The following is a 27771-nucleotide window of genomic DNA, read 5'->3' as shown; positions in this document are numbered from 1 at the left end:
ACCCTAGGTGCACAACACCTTTTTAATCTCACATTCATATCATTCATTTGTTCTTTTTTTCTTCAACATAAAGTTTTAGTAAACAACAATATGTACATAATACTTGCTAAATGTTCTTGGAGAAAATGAAAATAAATACAAGGTGGGAGTCCCCAAAATTCTTGAGCACATGACAAATATACATTAGATGTTGATGTTAACATTAGGCAAAAACCTAATCTTTGAGAGTAGGAACTATCTCCAGTTCATCATTTCATGCTTCCACAATGCCTAACACAGTACAGGGTTTCTAGCAGAAAGTAGGTAGTGTGTAAATACTTGCTGGGGAAAAATTTAATGTAATGATATTTTTTTGCTGGCTTGTTTGGCCAGAAGAGTCTAAATCTGAATTTTGCATTTTTGGCTTCCCTGATTTTTGAAAGCTGTAATCTGAGCAAATTTGGAAGCCTCATTTCTTTTCCTGTCTAAAGAGAGAAGAGACCTCATTCATTGAAACAAAAACTTCTTATTTGGGAGTTTCTTCCCAAAGGTGCTAGGACAGCTTGGAGAGGAAATAGTGTCTGAATCTATCTATAACATTGTCCCTCTCTCCGTGGTGTGATTTCCAATGATCTCTTGTCTTAGATCACTGACTATAGGGAAAATCAGGAAAATAGTCTTCATACCCCAGAAATGCTTTCCTGGGGATTTAGACACAGCCTCAGAGAGCAAATGTGCAATCAAGTGAATCTGAGAACTTCAGTGCCCTCACCAAAAAGCCTGGGACCCTGGGCCATTTTCTGATCTGTGACAAAAATATCCTTCCCAAGATTCTTCTTGAATGGGATTGAGGGACTAGGAAGAAGAGAAGAGGCCTCAGCCTCCTACTGTGAAGATGTGAGATCTCCAGCTGTGCCAATCCTCATTAGCACCCAGTGGGGGATGGTGGGGGGCAGACAGCAAGCATTTGGAAGACTTTGGCTCACAGCCCAGCCTAAGAAGTCCCCCCCCGCCCCCGCCCGAGATGGTCTTTAATAAACCTCCTGGGAAGGGCTGGAAAAGTTAATTAGGATGTAAAAAGGTAGTTTGACTACTTCAAATCAGAAGCAGTTGGAGAGTATTAAATTTTTTTTTAATCCATTTGTTTTACCAAGGGGGGTGGATTTCCTGTTCATGGGGCTTTTACCATAAAAAGCATAGTTAATATTAAGCATGTGGTCATTGAGAAAGGTTAAGACATTCAGAGCATTACTGTTTCACATGATGTGGCATGTAGCTTCTAGATCTGTGCTGTCCCATTGGATGGCTATTAACACATATGGCTATCGAGCATGAAATACGGAAGTAAATTCTTAATATTATTTAATGCAAACTAATTTATATCTAAAAATGGGTACTTGATTCAGCTATTGGAAAATTTTTAGAGGATATTTGGGGCAATGTGGCTGTGTAAATCTACTTTTTCAACTGTAAATTTTATTAACCTGAATATTAATCAAGTATTTCCGATGAAAATGTAGTGTCTGGAATCAAATGTGTTGTAAGTATAAAATACACACTAGATTTCAAAGACTTAGCCAAAAAAAAAAAGGAAAGAGTCTCACTAATTGTTTATATTGATCAAACATTGAAACACTATTCTGGATATATTATGTTAAACAACTTATCTTTTTCAAAGTAATTTCATCTGTTTTTTTTTTTTTACTATCTTAAATATAGATACAGGAAATTTTGAAATTATATATTTAGCTTACATATTTTCATTACATAATATTTTTCCAGTGAAGCACTGTTACATGCTAGTGCTAAATTGTGTCCCCACACCAATTCATATGATAAAGTCCTAAACTACAATATGTGACTATGTTTGGATATAAGGTCTTTAAAGAGGTAATGAAGGTTAAATGAGATGATTGAGGTAGTCCTAATCCAATATGACTGATGTCCTTATAAAAAAGATTAGGCCACACAATTCTTTATCAGACAAATTAGATTTTAAACCAAAGACTGTAATAAGAGATGAGGAAGGACACTATATCCTACTTAGAGGGTCTATCCAACAAGAAGATCTAGCAATTGTAAATATCTATGCCCCTAACATGGAAGCAGCCAATTATATAAGCCAATTAATAACAAAAGCAAAGAAACACATCGACAACAATACAATAATAGTGGGGGATTTTAACACCCCCCTGACTGAAATGGACAGATCATCTAAGCAAAAGATCAACAAGGAAATAAAGACTATAAATGACACACTGGACCAAATGGACTTCACAGACATATTCAGAACATTCCATCTCAAAGCAACAGAATACACATTCTTCTCTAGTGCCCATGGAACACTCTCTAGAATAGATCACACCTTGGTCACAAGTCAGGTCTCAACCGGTACCAAAAGATTGGGATCATTCCCTGCATATTTTCAGACCACAGTGCTTTGAAACTACGGCTCAATCACAAGAGAAAAGTCAGAAAGAACTCAAATACATGAGGCTAAAGAGCATCCTACTAAAGAATGAATGGGTCAACCAGGAAATTAAAGAAGAATGAAAACAAATCATGGAAACAAATGAAAATGAAAACACAACTGTTCAAAATTTTGGGGATGCAGCAAAGGCAGTACTAAGAGCAAAGTCTATAGCAATACAAGGCTTTCTCAAGAAACAAGAGAGGTCTCAAATACACAACCTAACCCTACATCTAAAGGAGCTGGAGAAAGAACAGCAAATAAAGCCTAAACCCAGCAGGAGAAGAGAAATAATAAAGATCAGAGCAGAAATCAATGAACTAGAAACCAAAAGAACAGTAGAACAGATCAACGAAACTAGGAGCTGGTTCTTTGAAAGAATTAACAAGATTGATAAATTCCTGGCCAGACTTTCAAAAAGAAAACAGAAATGACCCAAATAAATAAAATCATGAATGAAAGAGGAGAGATCACAACCAACACCAAAGAAATACAAACAATTATAAGAACATATTATGAGCAACTCTGTGCCAGCAAATTAGATAACCTGGAAGAAATGGATGCATTCCTAGAGATGTATCAACTACCAAAACTGAACCAGCAAGAAATAGAAAACCTGAACAGACCTATAACCACTAAGGAAATTGAAGCAGTCATCAAAAATCTCCCAAGAAACAAGAGCCCAGGGCCAGATGGCTTCCCAGGGGAATTCTACCAAACATTTCAAGAAGAATTAATACCTATTCTCCTGAAACTGTTCCAAAAAATAGAAATGGAAGGAAAACTTCCAAACTTGTTTTATGAGGCTGCCATCACCTTGATCCCCAAACAAAAGACCCCATCAAAAAGGAGAATTACAGACCAATATCCCTGATGAACATGGATGCAAAAATTCTCACCAAAATACTAGCGAATAGGATCCAACAGGACATTAAAAGGATTATTCACCACGACCACGTGGGATTTATTCCTGGGCTGCAAGGTTGGTTCAACATCTGCAAATCAGTCAATGTGATACAATACATTAACAAAAGAAAGAACAAGAACCATATGATCCTCTCAATAGATATAGAAAAAGCATTTGACAAAGTACAGCATCCTTTCTTGATCAAAACTCTTCAGAGTATAGGGATAGAGGGCATATACCTCAATATCATAAAAGCCATCTATGAAAAACCCAGAGGGAATATCATTTTCAATGGGGAAAAACTGAGAGCTTTCCCCCTGAGGTCAGGAATGCGGCAGGGATGTCCACTATCACCACTGCTATTCAACATAGTATTAGAAGTCCTAGCCACAGCAATCAGACAACAACAACAACAAAAATCAAAGGCATCCAAATCAGTAAAGAAGAAGTCAAAGTCTCCCTGTTTGCAGATGATATGATACTGTATGTGGAAAGCCCAAAAGACTCCACCCCCAAACTGCTAGAACTCATACAGGAATTCAGTAAAGTGGCAGGATATAAAATCAATTCATAGAAATCAGTGGCATTTGTATACACCAACAACAAGACAGAAGAGAGAGAAATTAAGGAGTTGATCCCATTTAGAATCTCACCCCAAACCATAAGATACCTAGGAATAAATCTAACCAAAGAGGCAAAGGATCTGTACTCAGAAAACTATAAAATACTCATGAAAGAAATTGAGGAAGACACAAAGAAATGGAAAAATGTTCCATGCTCATGGATTGGAAGAACAAGTATTATGAAGATGGCAATGTTACCTAGAGCAATCTACACATTCAATGCAATCCCTATCAAAATACCTTCCACTTTTTTCAAAGAAATGGACAAATAATCCTCAAATTTGTATATGGAACCAGAAAAGACCCCGAATAGCCAGAGGAATGTTGAAAAAGAAAAGCAAAGCTGGTGGCATCACAATTTTGGACTTCAAGTTCTATTACAAAGCTGTCATCATCAAGACAGTGTGGTACTGGCACAAAAACAGACACATAGATCAGTGGAACAGAATAGAGAGCCCAGAAATAGACCCTCAACTCTATGGTCAGCTAATCTTCAACAAAACAGTAAAGAATGTCCAATGGAAAAAAGACAGTCTCTTCAACAGATGGTGTTGGGAAAATTGGACAGCCACATGCAGAAGAATGAAACTGGACCATTTCCTTACACCACACACACAAATAGACTCCAAATGGTTGAAAGACCTAAACGTGAGACAGGAGTCCATCAACATCCTAAAGGAGAACACAGGCAGCAACCTCTTAAACCTCAGCTGCAGCAACTTCTTCCTAGAAACATCGCCAAAGGCAAGGGAAGCAAGGACAAAAAAGAACTATTGGGACTTCATCAAGATAAAAAGCTTTTGCACAGCAAAAGAAACATTCAACAAAAGCAAAAGACAACCAACAGAATGGGAGAAGATATTTGCAATTGACCTATCAGATAAAGGGCTAGTATCTAAAATCTATAAAGAACTTATCAAACTCAACACCTAAAGGACATATAATCTAATCAAGAAATGGGCAGAAGATACGAACAGACATTTCTCCAAAGAAGACATCCAAATGGCCAACAGACACATGAAAAAGTGCTCAACATCACTCAACATCAAGGAAATCCAAATCAAAACCTCAATGAGATGCCACCTCACACCAGTCAGAATGGCTAAAATTAACAAGTCAGGAAACGACAGATGTTGGTGGGGATGTGGAGAAAGGGGAACTCTCCTACACTGTTGATGGGAATGCAAGCTGGTTCAGCCACTCTGGAAAACAGTATGGAGTTTCCTCAAAAAGTTTAAAATAGAGCTGCCCTATTACCCAGCAATTGCAGTACTGGGTATTTACCCCTAAGATACAAATGTAGGGATCCGAAGGGGTAGGTGCATCCCAATGTTTATAGCAGCAATGTCCACAATAGCCAAACTATGGAAAGAGCCAAGATGTCCATCGACAGATGAATGGATAAAGAAGAAATGGTATATATATACACAATGGAATATTATGTAGCCATCAAAAGGAATGATATCTTGCCTTTTGCAATGATGTGGATGGAACTGGTATTTTTTTGTTTGTTTGTTTTTATTAGAACTGGAGGGTATTATGTTGAGCGAAATAAGTCAATCAGAGAAAGACATGTATCATATGATCTCACTGATATGAGGAATTCTTAATCTCAGGAAACAAACTGAGGGTTGCTGGAGTGGTGGGGGGTGGGAGGGATGGGGTGGCTGGGTGACAGACATTGGGGAGGGTGTGTGCTATGATGAGTGCTGTGAATTGTGTAAGACTGTTGAATCACAGACCTGTACCTCTGAAACAAATAATACATTTTACGTTAAATAAAAAGAAGAAGATAGTAGGAAGGGTAAAATGAAGAGGGGGAAATCGGAGGTGGAGATGAGCCATGAGAGACTATGGACTCTGAGAAACAAACTGAGGGTTCTGGGGGAGGCGGGGGATGGGTTAGCTTGATGATGGGTATTAAAGAGGGCACATACTGAATGGAGCACTGGGTGTTATACGCAAACAATGAATCATGGAACACTACATCAAAAACTAATGATGTAATGTATGGTGATTAACATAACATAGTAAAATTAAAAAATAAGAGAAACAAAAAGAAACAAAAAAGATTAGGCCAAAGATACACACAGAGGAAAGACCATGTGGAAACACATGGAGAAAATGTCCATCTATAAACTAAGGAGAGAGACCTTCAGAAGAAACCAAACTTCAACCTTGGAATGGGGTTGAGGGAGAAATGACTATGGAGAAAGTATACATAAGAATGTGTAACAAAGGAGGGCACCTGGGTGGCTCAGTCTTTAAGCCTCTGCCTTCAGCTCAGGTCATGATCCCAGGGTCCTGGGATCGAGCCCCACACATCGGGCTCCCTGCTCAGCGGGAAGCCTGCCTCTCCTCTCCCACTCCCCCACTGTGTTCCCTCTCTTGCTGTGTCTCTCTCTGTCAAATAAATAAATAAAATCTTAAAAAAAAAAAAAGAACATGTAACAAAGGAACCTGACCTAACCTGGACTGTCAGGGAATTCTGAACTGAGACCTGAAGAGTAAGTTTGAATAAAATGTAGTGAAAGGGAACAAGGGAATCATAGAGAGCATCATGTGCAAAAGTTCTGTGATGGAAAGAAACATGAGACCCTTGGGTAATGAGAAATGAAGATGGAGTAGTCTCCAGGTACAGATTTTGGAAGTCCTAGTAAGTCAGTTGGGGATTTTGGTCTTTGTCTTAAGATATAGCATTTTAAAGAGGGGTTATATGATCCTATTTGTGTTTGGAAATGAACATTTTGGCTTCTAGATAGAAAATTAATACAAAGGGGTCAAGAGTATATGAAGGTAGTTGATTTAGGAAGCTAATGCAATAATCAGGTGAGAGACAATGGTACCTAAGGGACTGGGATTAAGGATGAAGATGGATAGATTTCAGAGTCTTTTCTTACAGGGCTTCTCATACTTTAATGCACATAAAAATTATCTAGAAATCTTGCCAAATGATTCTGATTTGGTAGGTCTGCAGCAAGGCCTGTGGATAGGCCTAGAATTCTATTATTCTAACAAAACTCACACAAAAGCAACTTCTGGTCCTCAGACCACACTTTCAGTAGCGAGGTTCTAGTCCTTAGAATCCACTACACTTGGTGACATGATACAAGGAAGGGAGTGAGAGAGAGTAAGGTTTCTAGGGGAATGTTGAGTTTAAAGGGATTTTGAGACTTCCAAGAGGAGATGCTAAGTAGGAAGCTATATGAATAGGGTCTATACGGAAGGAAGTTCTGGCCTGGAGACATAAATTTGTGAATCAGTTGCATATAGCTGAAGCTATAATAGTTGCAATATACCTGAAGATGTGGGTGTGGATGTCACCACCTAATGAACAATAAAGAGTAAACAGTGATGAGGGCCTAGAACAAAACCTTGGGAAGTAACAACACAGGAAGGCAAAAAGGAAGTCAAAGTAGAAGGAAACCGCAATACTCTTTTGTGATAGAGATGCAGAGAATATTTCAAGAAGCATAGAGAAATCAAGAGTTGAATGTTCCTGGCAGATCAAATAATATTAAAACCAAGATGTTCTGGTTGTTTGTTTTCACCTCAGCTGCTTATTGCCACTAGAGTCGAGTGCCAGCATTTTTGCATAGTTTCCCTTTGTCTTCTTTCTTCAGTTTGGACAATTATCATGCACTCCCCCTACTCCCTTAGACAGAGTAACTTAATGACCTTGGAAGCCAGGTGTAGAAAATTGAAGAGTGTAAGAGGGAAGAAACTTAGAACTCTAAATCACTGCTTGAAGAAGGGACAATCAGAAATATCAATTTTAGATAACAGCTAGCATTGTTGTAACTGATCCATGGAAGAATATACACAATCCTCAATTGGCAGAGTGCAACTCAAATTATATATGTATTTTCCAATACTAGGACCACAAGACATAGGTTAACCAAGTTTTTGTGTAGTATCCTGGTTAGGAATTAAATTCATGTTTTAAGCCCCCTTTAAGTTAGTATTTTATTGGTTATACATTCTGAGTTTCAAACAACTAGTTTAGAATGAACTTTTGGAACCACACCCATTTCCAAGCTGGGAACTGCTTAGATAGCAAAGGATTTATTGCTGAATGATCAATTTGATATGCTTGTCATAACTGCTAAACTATCCAGACATGGTTCATTTATTCCAGTCAACATAATGTCTGAAATGGATTGAAGAAATTGGATCAATAGACCTTAACCATCGATCTGCAATGGTCACTCTGGACAGTTGTGGAAAATCAACCAGTCTAGTTGTCTGAAAAAATAACATTGGCAAACGAATTATTTTATCATTCATCTTTGTTTTTAGTGGAAAATGGCATGGTTTCAACTTAGAATGGGATATGTTTCACTAACTTACCGTGAACAATCTCTAAAAATTTAGAGATGTGTTATATCACAAAGCTGATAGGTTGTAGGAATTCAACTATATACACTTTTTTTTTTTACTAAAACTTTGATGTAGATAACTTTGTTTAAAACAATAATAGTAATTATGGCAATATCATAAAGGGTGAGAGGGAGGAATTGGGAACATCCTGTTATAAGGTACCCCATTACATATGAAGTTGTATAGTGTTATGTTAAAATGAACTTAAATTAGTTATAAGTGTACATTATAAACTATGGAAAAACCACAATTTTGGGGGGCAGAGCAAGATGGCGGAGGAGTAAGAGACCTGGATTTTGTCTGGTCTCCAGAATTCAGCTGAATAGGGATCAAACCATTCTGAACACCTACGAACTCAAAAGGAGATCGAAGAGGAGAGTAGCAACAACTCTCTGAACAGAAAAGCGACCACTTACTGGAAGGTAGGACGTGCGGAGAAGTGAATCCGAGGCGATATTCGGGAGGATAGACGGCGGGGGAAGGGGCCTCAGTCGGCCGCTTCTGGCAAGTGCTAGAGCCGCGGAGCACAAAATCGGAACTTTTAGAAGTCGGCTCTGCTGAGGGACCGTCGCTCCAGTGGCTAAACCGGGGGTGGAACCCTCGCGGGACAGTGTGGTCTCAGGACCCTCGGGGTCACAGAAAGACCGAGGCTGCCTGAGTGCGGCAGAGCTCCCAGGGATCGGAGCGGGGAAGCCGGCTGCAGAGACGGAGCAGAGGCGCGGGCTCTCAGCTCGGGGTGGCCGTAAACTGTGATCCGCGGCCCAGTCGGGCCACTGCTCCTCCAGCAGGGACCCAACAAGCGTCAGATCCGGGGAGACTCCCCTTCCTCCCCCGGGAGGAGCGGCGCGGGAGCGCACCGCAGGGATCTGCTGGGTTTGGAGACTCCACGCGGGGTCGGGTGCCAAAGATAGAAACGCTCGGTCACAGGCCGGGAGAGCACGGAGTGCGGCCGGAGACCGGGGACACGGGAGTGACTGGCTGCTTTTCTCTGGGGGCGCACTGAGGAGCGGGGCCCCGAGTTCTTGCCTCCTCTGGGGCGGAGATTGGGAGGCCGCCATTTATACTCTGGTCCTCCAAAGCGGTACGGAAACCTTGCAGGGAACGAAAGCTCCCGAGAGCAAACCCCAGCAGCTTGCTTAGCCCGGAACGACAAGGGCGGGGCAATTCCACCTCCGGCAAAGATATTTGGGACCCTCGGCAACAGGCCCCTCCCCCAGAAGATCAGCACGAACAGCCAGCAAGCCAAGACCAAGTTTACCGATCAAGGAGAACGGGAGAACTCCAGCGCTAGGGGAATACTGCACATAGAATTCATGGCTTTTTTTACCATGATTCATTAGTTTTTCAAAGTTAATTTTTTTAACTGTTTTTTTTTTAATTTTTCTTTTTCCCTTTTCCAACCAATATCTTATCAATCCCTTTTTTTTAAAAAAACACTTTTTATTTTTCATTTTTAGAGTCATATTTTATCCCTTCATAGTAGTTACCCTTATTTTTGGCATATATATATAAGTTGTTCTCTCTTTAAAATTTTGAGATAGAGTTTCTTCTAACAGATCAAAATATACCCTAAATCACTAGTGTATGGCTCTGTTCTAGTCTCCTGCCTGATCACATTCTCTCCCTTTTTTTTTTTAAATCTTCTTCTTTCTTTTTTCAAACAACTTCTTATCGTATTAATTCCTTCTATAAAATCTTTTATAATTTTCAACTTTACACTCATCTTCCATCCCATCATTGTATCAACCTTTATTTTGTACATATATAAGTCTTTCTTCCTTTAAAATTTTAGGAGGCACTTTTTTCTAACAGACCAAAATACGCCCAAAATCTAGTGTGTGGCACTGATCTATGCACTAGCCTGATCATATTTGATCATATTCAGGTTTTTTTGTTTTGTTCTGTTTTTGTTTTTAATCTTTTTCTTTTTGTTTATTTTTTTTTCCTTTCTTTCTTTTCTCTTTCTTTTTTCTTTCTTTGCCTTTCTTTTCCCCTGATTTCAGGTCTTTTCTGATTTGTATAGAGTATATTTGCTGGGGACCTTGTTAACCTGTTAGCATTTTGTTCTCTCATTCATCTATTCTCCTCTGGACAAAATGACAAGACGAAAAAAATCACCTCAGCAAAAAGAACAAGAAGTAGTACCGTCTGCCAGGGACCTACTCAATACAGACATTAGTACGATGTCGGACCTAGAATTCAGAATCATGACTTTAAAGATACTAGCTGGGCTTGAAAAAAGCGTGGAAGTTATTAGAGAAACCCTTTCTGAAGAAATAAAAGAACTAAAATCTAACCAAGTCAAAATCAAAAAGGCTATTAATGAGGTGCAATAAAAAATGGGGACACTAACTGCTAGGATAAATGAGGCAGAAGAGAGAATCAGCGATATAGAAGACCAAATGATGGAAAATAAAGAGGCTGAGAAAAAGAGAGAGAAACAACTAAAGGATCACGAGGGCAGAATTCGAGAGATAAGCGATACGATAAGACGAACCAACATTAGAATAATTGGGATCCCAGAAGAAGAAGAAAGAGAGAGAGGGGCAGAAGGTATATTGGAGCAAATAATAGCAGAGAACTTCCCTAATGTGAGGAAGGAAACAGGCATCAAAATCCAGGAGGCACAGAGAACCCCTCTCAAAAATCAATAAAAATTGATCAACACCCTGACATCTAATAGTAAAACTTACAAGTCTCAGAGACAAAGAGAAAATCCTGAAAGCAGCTCGGGAGAAGAGATATGTAACCTACAATGGTAGACACATTAGATTGGCCACAGACCTATCCACAGAGACCTGGCAGGCCAGAAAGGACTGGCATGAGATCTTCAGAGCACTAAACGAGAAAAATATGCAGCCAAGAATACTATATCCAGCTAGGCTGTCATTGAAAATAGAATGAGAGATAAAAAGCTTCCAGGACAAACAAAAACTAAAGGAATATGCAAACACGAAACCAGCCCTACAAGAGATATTGAAAGGGCTCCTCTAAGCAAAGAGAGAGACTGAAAGCAGCACAGTTCAGAAAGGAACAGAGACAATATACAGTAACAGTCACCTTACAGGCAATACAATGGCACTAAATTCATACCTTTCAATAGTTACCCTGAATGTAAATGGGCTAAATACCCCAATCAAAAGACACAGGCTATCAGACTGGATTAAAAAACAAGACCCATCAATATGCTGTCTGCAAGAGACTCATTTTAGACCCAGAGACACCCCCAGATTGAAAGTGAGGGGGTGGAAAACCATTACCATGCTAATGGACACCAAAAGAAAGCTGGAATGGCAATCCTTATATCAGACAAATTAGATTTTAAACCAAAGACTGTAATAAGAGATGAGGAAGGACACTATATCCTACTTAAAGGGTCTATCCAACAAGAAGATCTAACAATTGTAAATATCTATGCTCCGAACAGGGGAGCAGCCAATTATATAAGGCAATTAATAACAAAAGCGAAGAAACACATTGACAACAATACAATAATAGTGGGGGACTTTAACACGCCCCTGACTGAAATGGACAGATCATCTAAGCAAAAGATTAACAAGGAAATAAAGACTTTAAATGACACACTGGACCAAATGGACTTCACAGACATATTCAGAATATTCCATCCCAAAGCAACGGAATACACATTCTTCTCTAATGCCCATGGAACATTCTTCAGAATTGATCACATCCTAGGTCACAAATCCGGTCTCAACTGGTACCAAAAGATTGGGATTATTCTGTGAATATTTTCAGACCACAGTGCTTTGAAACTAGAACTCAATCACAAGAGGAAAGTTGGAAAGACCTCAAATGCATGGAGGCTAAAGAGCATCCTACTAAGGAATGAATGGGTCAACCAGGAAATTAAATAAGAATTAAAAAAATTCATGGAAACCAATGAAAATGAAAACACAACTGTTCAAAATCTTTGGGATACAGCAAAGGCAGTCCTTAGAGGAAAGTATATAGCAATACAAGCCTTTCTCAAGAAACAAGGTCTCAAATACACAACCTAACCCTACACCTAAAGGAGCTGGAGAAAGAACAGCAAATAAAGCCTAAACCCAGCAGGAGAAGAGAAATAATAAAGATCAGAGCATAAATCAAAGAAATAGACACCAAAAGAACAGTAGAACAGATCAACGAAACTAGGAGCTGGTTCTTTGAAAGAATTAACAAGATTGATAAACCCCTGGCCAGACTGATCCAAAAGAAAAGAGAAATGACCCAAATCAACAAAATCATGAATGAAAGAGGAGACATCACAACCAACACCAAAGAAATACAAACAATTATAAGAACATATTATGAGCAACTCTATGCCAGCAAATTAGATAACCTGGAAGAAATGGGTGCATTCCTAGAGATGTACCAACTACCAAAATTGAACCAGCAAGAAATAGAAAACCTGAAAAGACCTATAGCCACTAAGGAAACTGAAGCAGTCATCAAAAATCTCCCAACAAACAAAAGCCCAGGGCCAGATGGCTTCCCAGGGGAATTCTATCAGACATTTAAAGGAGAATTAATACCTATTCTCCTGAAACTATTCCAAAAAATAGAAATGGAAGGAAAACTTCCAAACTCATTTTATGAGGCCACCATTACCTTGATCCCAAAAGCAGACAAAGACCCCATCTAAAAGGAGAACTACAGACCAATATCCTTGATGAACATGGATGCAAAAATTCTCACCAAAATACTAGCCAATAGGGTCCAACAGTACATTTAAAGTATTATTCACCATGACCAAGTGGGATTTATCCCTGGGCTGCAAGACTGGTTCAACATCCGCAAATCAATCAACGTGACACAATACATTAACAAAAGAAAGAACAAGAATCATACGATCCTCTCAATAGATGCAGAAAAAGCATTTGACAAAGTACAGCATCCTTTCTTGATCAAAACTCTTCAGAGTATAGGGATAGAGGATACATACCTCAATATCATAAAAGCCATCTATGAAAAACCCACAGCGAATATCATTCTCAATGGGGAAAAGCTGACAGCTTTTCCCCTAAGGTCAGGAATGCGGCAGGGATGTCCACTATCACCACTGCTATTCAACATAGTATTAGAAGTCCCAGCCACAGCAATCAGACAACAAAAAGAAATCAAAGGCATCCAAATCGGCAAAGAAGTCAAACTCTCACTGTTTGCAGATGATATGATACTGTATGTGGAAAGCCCAAAAGACTCCACCCCAAAACTGCTAGAACTCATACAGGAATTCAGTAAAGTAGCAGGATATAAAATCAATGCACAGAAATCAGTGGCATTCCTATACACCAACAACAAGACAGAGGAGACACAAATCAAGGAGTCGATCCCATTTACAATTGCACCCAAAATCATAAGATACCTAGGAACAAATTTAACCAAAGAGGCAAAGGATCTGTACTCAGAAAACTATAAAATACTCATGAATGAAATTGAAGAAGACACAAAGAAATGGAAAAACATTCCACGCTCATGGATTGGAAGAACAAACATTGTGAAGATGTCAGTGCTACCCAGAGCAATCTACACATTCAATGCAATCCCCATCAAAATACCTTCCACTTTTTTCAAAGAAATGGAACAAATAATCCTAAAATTTGTGTGGAACCAGAAGAGACCCCGAATAGCCAGAGGAATATTGAAAAAGAAAAGCAAAGCTGGCAGCATCACAATTCCGGACTTCCAGCCGTATTACAAAGCTGTCATCATCAAGACAGTATGGTACTGGCACAAAAACAGACACATAGACCAATGGAACAGAATAGAGAGCCCAGAAATGGACCCTTAACTCTATGGTCAACTAATCTTTGACAAAGCAGGAAAGAACGTCCAATGGAATAACGACAGTCTCTTCAACAAATGGTGTTGGGAAAATTGGACAGCCACATGCAGAAGAATGAAACTGGACCATTTCCTTGCACCACACACAAAAAAAGACTCCAAATGGTTGAAAGACCTAAATGTGAGACAGGAGTCCATCAACATCCTAAAGGAGAACTCAGGTAGCAACCTCTTCGACCTCAGCCACAGCAACTTCTTCCTAGAAACATCCCCAAAAGCAAGGGAAGCAAGGGCAAAAATGAACTATTGGGATTTCATCAAGGTAAAAGCTTTTGCACAGCAAAAGAAACAGTCCACAAAACCAAAAGACAACCGACAGAATGGGAGAAAATATTTGCAAATGACCTATCAGATAAAGGGCTAGTATCCAAAATCTATAAAGAACTTATCAAACTCAACACCCAAAGAACAAATAATCCAATCAAGAAATGGGCAGAAGACATGAACAGACATTTTTCCAAAGAAGACATCCAAATGGCCAACAGAGACATGAAAAAGTGCTCAACATCGCTCGGCATCAGGGAAATCCAAATCAAAACCTCCATGAGATACCACCTCACACCAGTCAGAATGGCTAAAATTAACAAGTCAGGAAATGACAGATGCTGGCGGGGATGTGGAGAAAGGGGAACCCTCCTACACTGTTGGTGGGAATGCAAGATGGTGCAGCCACTCTGGGAAACAGTATGGAGGTTCCTCAAACAGTTGAAAATAGAGCTACCATACGATCCAGCAATTGCACTACTGGGTATTTACCCCAAAGATACAAATGTAGGGATCCGAAGGGTACATGCACCCCGATGTTTATAGCAGCAATGTCCACAATAGCCAAACTGTGGAAAGAGCCAAGATGTCCATTGACAGATGAATGGATAAAGAAGAGGTGGTATATATACACAATGGAATATTATGCAGCCGTCAAAAGGAATGAGATCTTGCCATTTGCAACGACGTGGATGGAACTGGAGGGTGTTATGGTGAGTGAAATAAGTCAATCAGAGAAAGACATGGATCATATGACCTCACTGATATGAGGAATTCTTAATCTCAGGAAACAAACTGAGTGTTGCTGAGTGGTGGGGGGTGGGAGGGAGGGGGTGGCTGGGTGACAGACATTGGGTAGGGCATGTGCTATGGTGAGCGCTGTGAATTGTGCAAGACTGTTGAATCACAGATCTGGACTTCTGAAACAAATAATGCAAGATATGTTAAGAAAAAAGAAAAAGAAGAAGACAGCAGGAGGGGAAGAATGAAGGGGAGTAAGTCGGAGGGGGAGACGAGCCATGAGAGACGATGGACTCTGAAAAACAAACTGAGGGTTCTAGAGGGGAGGGGGTTGAGGGGATGGGTTAGCCTGGTGATGCGTATTAAGGAGGGCACGTTCTGTGTGGAGCACTGTGGTTATGCACAAACAATGAATCATGGAACACTACATCAAGAACTAATGATGTAATGTACGGTGATTAACATAACAATAAAAATTAGAAAAAAATATTTTAGTTCAAAAAAAAACCACAATTTTTTTTAAGATGTAGAACTTCTATGCTAGGGAAGAGATAAAACAGAATTATATCAAATACTTAAATAAATCCAGAGAAGGCAGGAAAAAGGGAAGAAAGAAGAAATAAAGAGGAAATGTACTGGATAGAAAATAGTCACGACCTGGTAGATATTAATCCAATATATTAATATTATTTGAGTGTGAATGGTTTAAATACACCAATTATAAGGCAGATATTGTCAAAATGTATTAAAAAAACAGAAACAAAACAAGACACCATTATAAGTTGTTAATATGAAACTCACTTTAAATAAAAATATGCAGATTGGCTAAAAGTAATGGGATGAAAAACACAAATGTCCATCAATAAATAAATGAATAAAAAGAAGTGGCATATACATACAGTGGAATATTATTTAGCCTTAAGAAGGAAGGAAATTCTGACACATGCCACAACATGGATGAAATCTGACATGAAATAAACCAGACACAATAGAACAAATACTGTATGATTCCACTTACATGAGGTACCTAGAGTAGTCAGATTCATAGAGGCAGAAAGTAGAAAGATGGTTTTCGGGACTAGATGAAGGAATAGAGTGTTAGTGCTTAATAGATACAGGGTTTCAGTTGGGGAAGATGAAACAGTTCTAAGGACAGATGGTGGTGATAGTTGCTGAACAATGTTACAGAACTGTATGTTTAAAATGGTAAATTTTAAGTTATATGTATTTTACCACAATAAAAAATGCACACACAAAAAGCAAAGAGATGGAGAAGATATACTACACAAACACTAATCCAAAAAAATTTTTTTTGAAGTAGCTGTATTAATTTTAGACAAAATTAACTACAGAAAAAGGAAGATTAAGAGGGACATTACAAAATCATGATGAGGTTAATTCTTGAAGAAGACATAACATTCTAAATTTGTGTGCACCTACTACAGACACAAAAATACATGAGGTAAAATAAGAAATTTGAAAGGAGAATTAGAAAAACCCACTTATAGTTGGAGATTTCAACAACTCTGTCAGTAATTGATAAACCAAAAAGTCAGAGAACCAGTAAGAAGATAAATGACCTGAATAACATTATCAATGTGATTTAATTGACGTTTGTACAAAATTCTACCCAACAACAGCTGAATACATATACTTCTCAAGCTCACATGGAGTAGTCACCAAGATAAGCCGTATTCTGGATCATAAAATACACCTTACAGATGTAAAAGAACAGAAATCATATGAAGTATGTTCTCGGAACAAACAGATATTAAACTAAAAATCAATAACAGAAAGACAGTTGGAAATATTTGGAAATTAAACAACACATTCTAGATAATCTACATGTCAAAGAATTCTCAAGAGAAATTTAAAATACTTTGAACTAAATTAAAATGAAAATACAACTTATCAAAATTTGTGAGATGCAGCAAACGCAGGCTTAGAGGGACATTCATAGCATTAAATAAATGTATTAGAAAAGAAGAAAATCTAAAATCAATAACCTAATTTTCCAATTTAGAAAATTAGAGAAAGAATAGCAATTTGAACTTAAAGGAAGCAGAATAAAATAGATGATAAAAAGAACAGAGAATCAGTGAATTTGAAAACAGGAAGAGAATAGAGAACATTAATGAAATCAAAAGTTGATTCTTTGAAAAATCAATATAAATTCTTAGCCAAGCTAACCAATAAACAAAAGAAATGACAAAAATTGCCAATGTTAAAAATGAAAACAGGCTCATCACTACTGATCTCATGGACATTTAAAGGATAATAAACCTCAAACAAGATTATGCAAAAAAAAAAAAAAAAACTCAATAATTTAGATGAAATGGACTAATTCCATAAAAGACACAAACTACCAAAGTGCATAAAAAGGAGAAATAGATAACTGAAAACTTTATACCTATTAAATAAATTTAATTGTTAATAACCTCCCCAAAAACAAAAGTACAAGTACCAGGCCCTAATGATTAGATGGTGAAACCTACTAAATATTAAAAAGAAATAATACCAATTCTCCATAATCTCTTCCAGAAAACAGAAGCAGAGGTAACATTTCTTAAGTCATTCTATGAGGTGACCATTACCCTTTACCAATACCAGATAAAAATATTGGGAAAAAGGAAAACTCCTGGTGAATATCTCTCATGAACCTAGATGCAAATCCCCAACAAAATATTAGCAAATTGAATACCACAATACACAAAAAAAATCATCTACCACAACCAAATGAAATTGTTTATCACTATGCAAACTGCTTCTACATTCAAAAATCAATCAATGGAGTTGGACATATCAACGGGCTTAAAAAACAAATATGACATGATGTTATCAGTTGGCACAGAAAACGCATGTGACAAAATCTAAAATCCATCCATGATAAAAACATTCGGCAAACTGGGACTAGAGGGACACTTCCTCGATTGGATAGGAATTTCATTGAGTCTATAGATTGCTTTGGGCAGTAGTGACATCATATAGTATTATCTTCCAATCCATAAATATGATATGTCTTCCCATTTATTTGTGTCTTGATCTAGGGATTCAGGGCAGTCCTAATCAAAATTTCCGCAAGCTCTTCTGTAGATAGCAACAAACTGGTTGTAAAGTTTATATGGAATGGAATAAGGCCTAGAATAACTAACACAATATTGAAGAAGAACAAAGCTGGAGCACTAAGACAGCCTGATTTCAAGACTTATTATAAGGCTCCAGTAACAAGACAGTATAGTATTGGTGAAAGAATAAACATGTAAATCAATGGAACAAAATAGAGAACTCAGAAACAAACCCCTACAAAATAGAGTCAACAAATTTCTTTTTCTTTTTTTAATTATAGTAAAATATTCATAATATAAAATTACCATTTTAATAGTTTTTAAGCTGGCATTAATTACATTCACATTATTGTACAACCATCATCACTATCCACCTCTGGAAATTCTTCATCTTCCCAGACTGGAAGTCTGTATCTATTAAAAAATAACTCCCCCCATTGACTAGCTAGCCCCTGATAACTACTATTCTAGTTCATTATTTCTATGAATTTGACTATTCTGGGTTTAGAGGGGAAAAAAATGTGCCGACCTAAGTAATTTTGAAAATAAGTGGTATCTGTAATAACAAAGGCAGAAAGAATGGGACAGAAATACTATAGTTTAGTTGAAAAGTCTCCCATGAGAGTATGGGTTAAAATTCTGAGACCACTATACATGTATATTGGAATTGAACAGTTAAGTAAATGGGTGGCAAGGGGTGGGATTAGGGATTGTGCATGGGAAATGGGCATAGGCAAGAGAAATCTTAGAAGCCTTTACTACTAAATGTAATGTGGTATCCTGGTTGAGGTACTAGACCAGAAAAAGGATATTAGATAAAAACTAAGGAGATTCAAATAAACTATGAACCTTAGTTAATAATAATGGATCAATACTGGTTCATTAGCTATGGCAAATGTATCACACTAACATAAGATAATAAATAATAGGGGAACCAAATGTTAAGTGTATGGACACTCTCTGTATTTTCCTTGCCCATTTTTCTGTAAATCTAAAACTGTTCTAAAATAAAAGTTAAGGGGCGCCTAGGTGGCCCAGTCGGTTAAGGGTCTGCCTTTGGCTCAGGTCATGACCCCAGGGTCCTGGGATCGAGCCCCGCATTGGGCTCCCTGCTCAGCAGGAAGCCTGCTTCTCCCTCTCCCACTCCCCCTGCTTGTATTCCCTCTCTCGCTGTCTCTCTCTGTCATATAAATAAATAAAATCTTCAAAAAATAAAAGTTAATTGACTACGGAGAACAAACTGATGGTTACCAGAGGGGAGGTGGGTGGGGGTTGGGGGAAATAGATGATGGGGGTTAAGGAGTGTACTTGTGATGAGCACCAGGTGATGTTCAGAATTGTTGAACCACTATATTGTACACCTGAAACTAATATGACACTGTATATTATCTATATTGGAATAAAATTTTAAAAAAACAAAAATAAATAAAGTAACAAGTTAATTGAGAAAGAGAAATTGTATGATATCTGGGTTCCAGGGCAAGTATGATCGCTTTCCACCTATGTACCTTTCATTTGTCTTTCCAGATCCACTTTCCATTCATCTCTATCCTGCTCCATGCCCTTGGCTTCTGGCTTCCAGTAGCATTCTGGCAATGGAAGGCAACACGAAGGGATCAAGGAGAAAAGCAGGAGAATGGAGAATGAGAATGGAGAATTTATTTCTCCAGCTGTTTCCCTGCAGGATTGTGTTCAGTAGACAGTCTTTCCATATAACATGCTCTAAGTGCCTGTAGCAGATTCCTCTCTTACCCTTTGTGTCTAAAGCAATAACAATTCCCTTTTGTCTCTTGCCCAGTAGTACTGCCCTCTTGTTGGTTTCCCTAAGCCCTGCCCGTGCCCAGCTCTTTGTAAATCATCCCTTTATTAAGCTTTCCTCAATAACCTAGTTTGTGTGTGCCATTTGATTCTTGGCCGGAATCTGGTGGCTAAACCCTGGAATTCCTCACTCCAGCAACAAATATCTTCCCAAAGCAAAGAGAGAGTGTAAGTAACACATTTAACTTCTATGAGTCTCATCTAAAAACCTGGAATAATATTCACCTAAAACCCTGGAATAAGACTTCCTATCTCAAAGGCTGTGGTGGATTGCCAACGCAATAGTATGGAAGATCGTAAGATACGTTGCCAAGCATTTTTATGTCACCTTTTATCATGTCCTTCTTATGTAGCATGGGTTGCTGGTATTACGCCATACGCCGTCATTTCAGAAGGACACAGAAGGTTAGTGCCCTTTATAGCTTCAAGGAACCAGCAGGGGACTGAGGGAAGAAGCTAAGGCAGCAGAGGAATGGAAACTGTGTCCACCACAGCTCCAAGAAGTAGGATAATTGAACCAGGATCTGCCAGGGACGTCACTTCCCTAAGTTCAAGCAGGGAGTAGATGAAGGTCAGAATCTGGTTGTCTGTTGATTTTCAAAGAAGTCAGGAGAATCATATTCAAGGAGAAGACCGATTTACATTTGTATAAGATAATTTACAAAATAACTTTACATTTTCCTTACATGATTTACTCAACAATAATGGGAAGTAGATATTCTCAAACTCATTTAGAGATGAGAAAGCGTTTCAGAGAGATCCAGTGACCTGGCTAAGGTTACCTGGCTAGTGAGTGGGTAAGCTGGCATTTCTGTGCTGAAGAAGCCACGTGAGGGCTGAGGAGACAAGAGGCCAGCAACGGGTCGGTCACACAGAGTGTCAGTGCAGGAGAAGGGGGACAGACACCTATGAAGATAATCAGCTTGAACACTGAAGGAGGTGAGGAAGAGACAGGACAACTTTGATCCCTTTTTGCTGGCCCCCTTTGAGTTTGTAGAGAGCTCAGCGCTAACATAGATTTAGGACTCAGAGTTTCTGACAGATGAGCAAATTGGCATTTGATCTTCATACTTCAGTGTGGAAATCCTGTTTCTAATGGAAGATTTGATTCAACCTGGGACTATAAATACCAATAGCAGCATAAATACCCAGCACCCTTGTTGCGCACAGCATAAAGTTTTCTTTCACATCCGGGTACCCTCATTTGCCTTCTCAGCAAATAAAGTTTCTCACTATTGGACTTCTCAAATATCAGGCTCCTCGGTATATCATTTTTCCATTTGCAGTAACTTGAGACAGACAACTTTTTGTCACACCCAGAGGGTTTCTTTTTACTTCAATTATATAATAGGTTTCCTGGCACTTTTGTCCCCAAATGTAGGTTAAAAAGTGCTTGCTAAAATTAACTTCTGTTATTTTGCACTCACGGGGCTTCTGGGGAAGGGCTGTCCACTTAAAATAGCTTCTAAGGGAACTATTCAGGACACTTGTAACTTTAGGTTTTATTAAATGACACAAGCTGCTGGTGCTGGTTTTCCTTGACATGTAACTGAATCTCATTTGATCGGGGGGAAAAAATGTTCCCTGTGTTGCTGGTGAAATCCTAGAGCTCCATCCCCATGCTGTTCTGCCATTTTATCAATCTGGATTGGGGGTGAATGCAGCACAGAGTGGGGAAGTCTGAAGATGAATGAATATGACAGCTTGGTAGAGACAGCTCAACTCAGGCTAAAGGGCACTCAGGGACTTTGACCTCTATCCTGGTGGCCAGCTATGTATCTTGGAAAAGGCAGGAAGAAAACACAAATCACAGAACTTCTTGCCCTATGATAAAAGCTAGATCTTGGCACTATACAGGCTCACAATGACACACACTCATACACACAGAGGGAAACACATGCAGTTTTTGCCTAGTCACAGAATTCATCTCTCCATAGGTATATGAACAGTGATTGTTCTGTCATGAGGTATTCACATATATATGAATATGAATATAAATTATATAGGAATTACTTTTTTTTTAGAGAGGGTGGGGGAGGGGCAGAGGAAATGAGAGAATCCCAAACAGGCTCCACGCACAGCACAGAGCCTGATGCAAGGCTTGATCCCACAACCCTGGGATCGTGACCTGAGCTGACACCAAGAGTCAGATGTTTAACAGACTGAGCCCCCCAGGTGCCCCAAATTACATTTCTTATATATAAACCATTTTTCTCCAGGTCACATCAAACCTGGAGACAGCCAGGACTGGATGTCAACCTATTACAATGGTATTTAGCTCCAAGGAGCCATGCTACTTCATCATTGTGACTGCTGGGTCCTGGGTGGCTCGCACTCCTCCTTGGTGGCACCTGTGACTGCTACCCCCTTCTAAAGATCTGCTCTTGTTTCTGCTTCCCACCAACAGGGCCCAGTGCCACTTGCAGAGCCCCTTAATAACCAGCTGCTCTGGTCATTAACATTTTTGTTTGTTTCCTGCTGTTGTAGCTCCTTCATGTCCCAGACACTATAGTGGCAATATTGGCTCCTACCTTGGGAGCACTCATGAGCAAGATATTTAGAATACACTGGGATGGAGGATCCCTGGTGCTAACAGCAGCAGTTCTCAGCACAACGGGAAGTTCTTCAAGCCCTGGGTTATGGAGCACAGGAATGAAGACAAGGCTTCACAATTTTGGACTTGGCAAGATTCTACCTTTATTTCTGTCCCCCACTCCAAAACTAATGCCTAAAACCTCAACACCATCTCTTGGAGTCCATCAGGATCAATCTTTTATTACTGTTCCTGGGAGTCACTAGAAGACCCTCCTATCATTTATTACCCCCCATATCCTGATCCCTACGTCCATACAGCTCTGGGTGCCCCTAATAGGACTCCATTCCCCGCCTATTTCCCAATACTTTGTTTTTATACCCTCTGGAACTTAGGACCCCTCATCACAAGATTTCTTCTACTTCCAAATTCTTCTCAAATTATCCTTCTCTTCTTGCTTTCTACCTCAAATCTAGCTCTCCCCGGAGGATGCTGCTTCCCTGGTCCTCCTCTCCTATTGTCCTAGCTCTCCCCGGAGGATGCTGCTTCCCTGGTCCTTCCTTTCCACCTTCAGTACCACTAGCTGGGAGGGAGATGCTCTCCCTGGAGATGCCCGGCTGCTTCTAGTTCAGAATACTACCACATCCCTCTTCCCTCCACACTAGTCAGTGAGGAGATGTACCCTGTCAGCACATTAGCTCTACCTTCTTGCTACAGTCATCTTCAGGCATCTTGTTTATTATGTAACCACCACCTATTATTTTCCATCTCACTTCCCCATGCACCTAACTCTAGCAATCAATAATTCCACTGGGACATAAAATCCAAAGGTCATACCCCCTTTTAATTGTCCTTTCCTCCCTTCATGTTCTTGCATACCCCCAACACCTAGCTTAATTCTATCACCCATTACTTTAAATCACATCATTGTAGACATCCTCTCCATGGTCCCTCTCTCGTTGTTCTATTCACCTTGCAAAAATCCCAAACCTAGTTATACACAGCTCTACCTACTCTGCACCCACACTTACTGGGAAAACACCTACATCTCTCCTCTTTGATCATTTTACAATTCGTGACCACTGGTTTCAAGAAAACTATTAACATCATTCAGTAATCCTACTCTATTTCCCCAGTCTATTTCCCTCCCCTCTTCCCTCATGACTGTTTCCTGCCTTCTGCTCTGTCCTCACACTTCCACTTCTCCTTCCTCATTCTTAGCTAGTGGCCTCACCTCTTATTTAAGTATATATTTTATATTTTAACTATATATTTAAAATTCATGTAAATGGTGAGTTCTTATATAGTTTTCTATATTTTTTAATTTAACATATACTATACATTTTAAAAGTAAAAGCAATTAGAAGGGAATGTCCACCCTGTTACTAAAAATGAAATGACCATGGTCCCATCTACACCCAACCCCATGGCTTGTTCAGCAGGTCCCGTCCTCTCTTGCCTACCCAAGGATGATGCTCTAGCAATGTCCCTCCTTTCTTCTGCATCATAAAAGTCTCCTCTATTCTGGATCATTCCTAATAGCATATAAACATGTTACAGTTTCTCCCAACTTTAGAAGTATATTTGTTCTTGATCTCACATCCCTCTCCAGGTACTATTCCATTTATTTTCTCTTTTTCATACAACCTTTCCCTAAAGATACTTATATTCTATCTCCAGTTCTTCTCTTCCATTCTCTCTCTACTACATGCCAACCAGTCTTCTAACTAGGACTTCACTGAAGTAGCTCCTGACCAGGTCACCAATGATGGTGCCAAAAATCCACCTGCACTTCTCATTTTTCATCTTACCCATCCCACCAGCAGCATTTGACACAATCAATAATTTCCCCCTACTTGAGACACTTGCTTCATTTTTTTTCCTTAGCCTCTTTCCTTTCTGCCTGGCTGCTCATTATCTGCCTTCTTTGCTTCCTTCCTCCTCATTTCTCCAACCATTATGGCTCAGTTCTCAGACCTCCCTTCTTCTCCATCTACACTCAGTTTCTAGATGATTTAATCCAGACTCATGGCTTCCAATACTACCCATATACCCCAAATTTCTAACTGTACATCTTCATCCTAGAAAATCTCCCTGAAATCCAGACTCTTAGATGCAGTTGCCTACTTGATTGGTCCATTTAACATGTCCACAAAGAAACTTGTTTATCCCTACCAAACTTGCATCCTCAGTAAAGACAATTTTGGTCTTCTAATTGTATAATCCCAAAAGCTTAGAGTCATTCAATCTGTCAGCAAACAAATGCAATTGGTTTTATCTCTAGAGTACGTCTAGAACCTGAAACTTGTCATCCTCCTGTAAAGCAACCACCTAGACCCCAACCACTATCATTTCTCACCTCTGTTATCTGTTACATCTTCCTCTCTAGGACCACTACAGTGGCCCACTCCATAGCAGCTAGTGCAGTGATTTTAAAACTTAAATTTTCTCATGTCTCTCCTATGGTCAGACTCTATAGTGGCTTTCCATATTATCCAGAGTAAAAGCTAAAGTCCTTAAGTTCTCCATTAATTCCTATATAATTTAACCCCTCACCACATCTCTGATTTTATCTCCTACCTCTCTTACTCTGTTCCAGCCAAACAGAACACCTTCTTACCATTCCTCGCCTCATCTCCCTCAGATATCTGCTTAAATGTCACTTGTAGTGAGATAACTCCAAAATAACAACCTCCATCCCTGGCATTCCCTTTCTCACTTATCTGCTTTCCTTTTTTCTACTGAATCTATCACCATCTGTCATACTCTCGCTTTTGTGTTTATTTTCTGTTTCCTCAACTAAAACGTAAACTTCATGAATATAGAGACGTTGCCTGTTTTACTGACTGCTATATTCCCAATGTCTAGAATAGTATTTGGCATACAATACTTATTGGTAGACAATAAGTATTTATGGATAGAATGAATGATGAATGTTGAAATTATGACCACAAAGATAAATATTCTAATAGAAATGAAATTCAATAAAAAGGGCACCTTGAATATTGCAGATTTATGTGATCAAGTCTAATTTGGAATTTACACAACACTCTTGATATAGAGTGAGAGAACCCAGTGAGATGTTGGGTGTAGGAGACAGAACATTGATGCTGTGTTGGAACCCTCTTTCTGACATTTCCAGTGAGAGAGAAAAAAAGAGAAACCCCAAAAGAAAGAAAGATAGATCATGGACAGGCAGAAAAATAATAGAGAAGCCGTAAAGTAAAAAGTCATTTGAATATTGGGTGATGTAAAAGGAATTCTCAGGCCTAGAAATGAATTAAGGGAAGGGAATTAGGAAAGGAGGGAAGCTTGTAAGGCAGAATCTCATCTCTGATAACCCGCCTTACATTAATTTAGGATAATACTCCATTAATCTTCATAGCCGAATCTTTAATTGCAAAATCTTTCATCAGGCTTGTTATTTGCTGCACCTGTCATTGGAGACACTCTGTGGTTTTTGTTGTGTTGTTGTCATTTCTCACGCTAATTAAGGGCTGTTTTGTTGTGTCTCCTTCAGTGTGGTTGGTTTTAAACCTTGATGCTGTCAAGTATGCTTCTGCTCCCTGAGCAGATTTCACACAGCATTTTGGGCAGATTTCAAAGGATAGATTTTTTAAAACATTAATTAAATACCCTCGCAATATTAACAACTTTCTTAATGCCCTTTAACAATCCCATAATCCATCCTGCATCTGCTGCACAGTCGTTAAACCTCAAATATATGTGTTTAACATTCAATTGGGTGCTTAATGATCTTACCTTATCTGGGCCTATTAAATTTAAAGAGATGTGCATAATTGAGTTATTGCACATTAATTATAAATACCTATTGGCTATTAAAATCACATTCTAAGGGTTAACACCTATCACTAGATAGATTTGGCTAAACCTTGCCCAATCTGTGCTCTCCTTGGTGAAAAGACACTGCCTGTGATAAAGAAATGATAAAGCCTATCTCTTACCAGGGCAGTCCAGTCAAATTCAAACCACAAATCCCACTCTACCCTGTATATCTCTTGCAGAGTTACACAGAGAAAATTAGTAATAATGCCTCACAATTTTATAGCACTTAGTACATTTTAAAAGACTTCCACTAAACATCATTGCTTCTAAACTTCCAGAAACCCTGATATATATATATCATATATATACCATATGTATATATATGATATATATATATACACACACACATTAATATATATATATGAAATACAACTCCCTTTATAACAGTTGGGAATATGTCAGGCATGATGAGTTCAAGCAACTTACCTGTTTCATTCGGAGCTGACTTAGTTGCTAGAATGGCAAATGGAGACCATGTAAATATTTTGTTTTGGAAAGAGAAAAGGTAGGGGCAACAAGGAAGCAGCAGGTGCCTATAACCAACTCATACTGCCTTTTCTTCTTCTATAATCCTCTACTCTCCAGCCCTTTGGCTACTACCTCCCCACCACCCCTTTAAAGCTGCTACAGACTGTTCCTTTCTGTCTAACCTAATGTGGCTGTTAAGTATCTTCTCCACATTTTCACAATACCAGTCTGTACCACTTATCAATTCACGGGCTTGAGGTTCATATTTGGGTTTTAGCTGATATAAGCACGTTTCTACCAGTACAACTTCACTGTACACTTTCCGAGGGCCACCATAAGGTCCAATTCTCCTGATTTCTCTCTAACTCAGGAAGTAATAGTCAAAGGTGAGTGCTTAAAAACTATGTGTAGATTAATTCCCTTTACTGACATTCTTGCTCCATCTTTAAGATGATACCCATCCAAAGTACTTTGGAATATTCTTCTTCTGTACTGAATCTTTAATGGATCTTTGAGCACACCGTTTATGAGTTTGAATGCCTTGGGACCAAAGAAGTATTGTGCATCAGTCCCTCCCATTTTTTTGCCTGTGTCTGCGCTCTGAAGTTCCTCTGGACATCCCTTCTCTCAATAATAAAACATGACTGATAACAAGCAACAGCAGGCTTCCAAGTGGCTCCCTTTGTAGAAAATCCCCAAACACATTCAATTCAAATTTAAACAGCCACATCTGAAACAAAGAGAGAGATGTAGCAAATGGCCCCCCACTCTGTTTTCTAATTGTCTCCAGAGACAGATCATGTCTATTTGAATCTTTTTCAGCCTGGTCA

The sequence above is a fragment of the Eumetopias jubatus genome, unplaced genomic scaffold, assembly GCF_037043125.1.
Source record: "Eumetopias jubatus isolate StellerSeaLion01/CBP00866 unplaced genomic scaffold, mEumJub1_p1.0 scaffold_12, whole genome shotgun sequence".
NCBI classification, from domain to species: domain Eukaryota; kingdom Metazoa; phylum Chordata; class Mammalia; order Carnivora; family Otariidae; genus Eumetopias; species Eumetopias jubatus.
Note: the sequence above shows the minus strand (reverse complement) of the source record.